The sequence below is a fragment of the Rutidosis leptorrhynchoides genome, chromosome 3, assembly GCF_046630445.1.
Source record: "Rutidosis leptorrhynchoides isolate AG116_Rl617_1_P2 chromosome 3, CSIRO_AGI_Rlap_v1, whole genome shotgun sequence".
In the NCBI taxonomy this organism is placed as follows: domain Eukaryota; kingdom Viridiplantae; phylum Streptophyta; class Magnoliopsida; order Asterales; family Asteraceae; genus Rutidosis; species Rutidosis leptorrhynchoides.
This window is the reverse complement of record NC_092335.1, coordinates 112179273-112183253: the sequence shown is the minus strand read 5'-3', so window position 1 is coordinate 112183253 and position 3981 is coordinate 112179273.

Below are 3981 nucleotides of genomic sequence, written 5' to 3'. Positions count from 1 at the left end.
GACATCCAAATTTTCTAGTTCGTAGTAATAGTTGGATTTGTTAGTGGCGAGTTGTGAGCTTCCGATTTAAAGGGTCTTGGCTACCTGCTGCATCTATTGGCTATTCGAAACGTGGGCAAAATCAGAAAAGTCTATTAATTTGATAACTTATATAATTTTTATCTTTTATAACTAATAGGATATTCTGTGAATGCACCGAGCAAAAAGTTCACCACCTTTTATACGTTCACCACCTGTAACTCGATCAAGACATCTAGCCAATATTGTCGCCGTTGATTTTTCTTTAGAATCGTCATCCAGTCGACCAAATACTCCAATTCAAATTTCCGATAATCCATTTTTTGAACCCGACCTCACAATTGAGAATCCGGAAGATATTCAAGGACAATTCAGAGATCCTGAACCACTAATATTTCCTCCGGAACCACCAATCATTCAACCAGAGATTTTCGAGGAAGAAACCATTAAATCAGAATCCTCTAGTGATTCAGATTCAACAAATTCAATCATGGAAAATTTAGAACCTCTAAGTATGGAAGACCGAATGAGGGCTAAACGCACTGGCCAAGGTCATGCCATTACTCAACCAGACATTAATGCGCCAGATTATGAAATCAAAGGACAAATCCTACACATGGTAACTAATCAATGCCAATTTAGTGGTGCGCCGAAGGAAGATCCAAATGAATATCTTCGTACCTTTAATAGAATCTGTACTCTATTTAAAATCCGAGAAGTTGAGGATGAACAGATCTATCTCATGTTATTTCCATGGACTTTAAAGGGAGAAGCCAAAGATTGGTTAGAATCGTTACCTGAAGGGGCGATTGATACATGGGACGTTTTAGTTGAAAATTTTCTTAAACAATTCTTTCCGGCATCTAAAGCCGTGAGACTTCAAGGAGAAATTGTTACGTTCACACAAAAGCCAAATGAAACTTTATATGAAGCGTGGACAAGATTTGGAAAGTTATTGAGAGGATGTGCGCAACATGGCTTAGACACTTATCAAATAGTACAAATATTCTACCAAGGATGCGACATCACTACACGAAAAGATATTGATATAGCAGCTGGTGGTTCCATTATGAAGAAAACCGCAACTGAAGCTTACAAAATTATTGATAACACTGCTTCCCACTCACATGAGTGGCACCAAGAAAAAGATATCGTTAGATCATCTAAATCAGCTTGAGCCGATTCCAGCCATGACTTTGATTCCATTTCTGCAAAGATAGATGCTGTCGAGAGACGAATGGAAAAGATGACTAAAGATATTCACTCAATACGAATTAGTTGTGAGCAGTGTGGAGGACCACATTTGACAAAAGATTGTCTCAGTATTGAACAAACAATGGAACAAAGAGAGAATGTTTCATACATGAACCAAAGACCTGGAAATAATTATCAGAATAATTATCAACCGCCAAGACCAATTTACAATCAAAACCAGAATTATAACCGAAATGTTCCATACAACAACCAACAAGGTCCTAGCAATCAACAAGTATCTAATAACACTTACAATCAGCAAAGACCTATTTTTCAAAACAAACCACCACAAACTGATGATAAAAAGCCAAATTTAGAAGATATGATGTCGAAGCTAGTTGAATCTCAAACTCAATTTTTCACATCTCAGAAACAAACCAATGAACAAAATGCTCAAGAATTTAGAAATCAACAAGCTTCTATTCAAAATCTGGAACAAGAAGTAAGCAACCTAGCAAGGTTGATAGGTGAAAGAAAATCGGGAAGTCTACCTAGTGATACAAATGCTAACCCCCGGAATGAAACAGCTAAAGCCATTACCACAAGAAGTGGTATTACACTTAAACCACCTGAAATACCTGTAATTTCTGATGATTCTACTCCTACTACACAAGAACCACAGCTTGAGCAAGATACGGAAACAGAACCGGTAGTTGAAAAGGTTAATGAAGATAACACCGTTAAGGCTAAGCCTTATGTTAAACCATACCAACCACCACTTCCTTACCCGAGTAAAATGAAAAAAGAAAGACTTGAAGCTGAGCAATCCAAATTCTTGGATATGTTTAAACAAATAAATGTAAATCTTCCTTTCATTGATGTGATTTCAGGAATGCCTAGATATGCTAAATTCTTGAAAGATCTAATCACAAATAGAAAGAAAATGGAAGAACTCTACGCTGTTACTATGAATGCTAATTGTTCTGCAGTGCCATTGAATAAGATACCAAAAAAATTATCAGATCCAGGAAGTTTCACAATTCCATGTTTTCTGGGTAGTCTTAGTTCAATAGAAGCATTTGCAGACTTAGGTGCTAGTACACAATTCCATGTTTTCTGGGTAGTCTTAGTTCAATATAAGCATTTGCAGACTTAGGTGCTAGTATAAATTTAATGTCGTATTCACTATAAGCTAAACTAGATCTCGGAGAATTAAAACCAACACAAATAAGTATACAACTAGCCGATTGATCAGTAAAATATCCTAGAGGGATAATGTAGAACATGCTAGTTAAAGTTGGTACTTTAGTATTTTCAGTAGATTTTGTTATTCTGGACATGGAAGAAGATTCTCGAGTTCCTCTCATATTAGGAAGACTATTCTTAAACATGGCTAAAGCAATAATAGACGTGTTCGGTAAGAAACTGACCCTAAGTATAGAGGACGAGAGTGTTACCTTTTCTGTAGATAGAGCCATGCAACAACCACAATCTGCAGATGATACATGTTATTATATTCAAACTATAGATTCACATGCAGAATTGTTAGAAGAATTTCCAGAATTACAAGGAACATGAGAATGTTCTTTAGGAGAAGGAACTGAACCAATTAATAGAGCTGAAATGTTAGCCACACTCATAGCTAATGAATATGAACCAACAATAGAAGAATAGAAGAACCACCGACATTAGAGTTAAAGCCACTTCCAACCCATTTGGAATACGCTTATTTACATGGTGAATCTGAATTACCTGTAATAATATCGTCTTCTCTTATTGAAAATGAAAAATCTCAACTCATTTCTGTGCTAAAAGCTCATAAACCAGCTATTGCATGGAAGATTCATGACATTAAAGGCATAAGTCCTTCGTATTGCACACATAAAATCCTTATGGAAGAAGGTCATAAAACATATGTGCAACGCCAACGAAGACTAAATCCTAATATGCAAGATGTTGTTAAGAAAGAAATTATTAAACTGCGTGATGCAGGTTTAATTTATCCAATCTCTGATAGTCCATGGGCAAGCCCAGTTCAATGCGTACCAAAGAAGGGTGGCATGACTGTCATCTCAAATGAAAAAAATGAGCTTATTCCTACTAGGACTGTAACAGAATGGCGTGTTTGTATTGATTATAGAAAATTAAATGACGCCACCAGAAAAGATAACTTTCCCTTACCTTTCATTGATCAAATGTTGGAAAGGTTAGCCAAAAATAGTTACTATTGTTTTCTTGACGGTTTCTCCGGATATTTTCAAATTCTAATAGCACCCGAGGACCAAGAGAAAACCACGTTCACGTGCCCTTATGGTACTTTTGCTTACAAACGCATGCCATTTGGACTTTGCAACGCCCCTGCAACCTTTCAAAGGTGCATGATGGCGATTTTTCACGACATGATAGAAGAATGCATGGAAGTTTTCATGGATGACTTTTCAGTCTTCAGTGATACATTTGAAACATGTCTAGTTAATCTTGAACGAATGTTTATTAGATGCGAGCAATCAAATCTAGTACTTAATTGGGAGAAATACCATTTCATGGTTAAAGAAGGCATCGTTCTTGGTCATAAAATTTCAAAGGAAGGAATTGAAGTGGATAGAGCTAAAGTGTAACATCCCGCCTTTTTCCATTTTCTTTTCCGTTATACTAATTTAAACTCCGTTATATGTTTATAACATCTCCCGTTAATACGCGTTTTAACATATTCCGTTTAGGTAATTTTCGCACCCGACTACAAACTCGAGGGACTAAAATTGACACGGG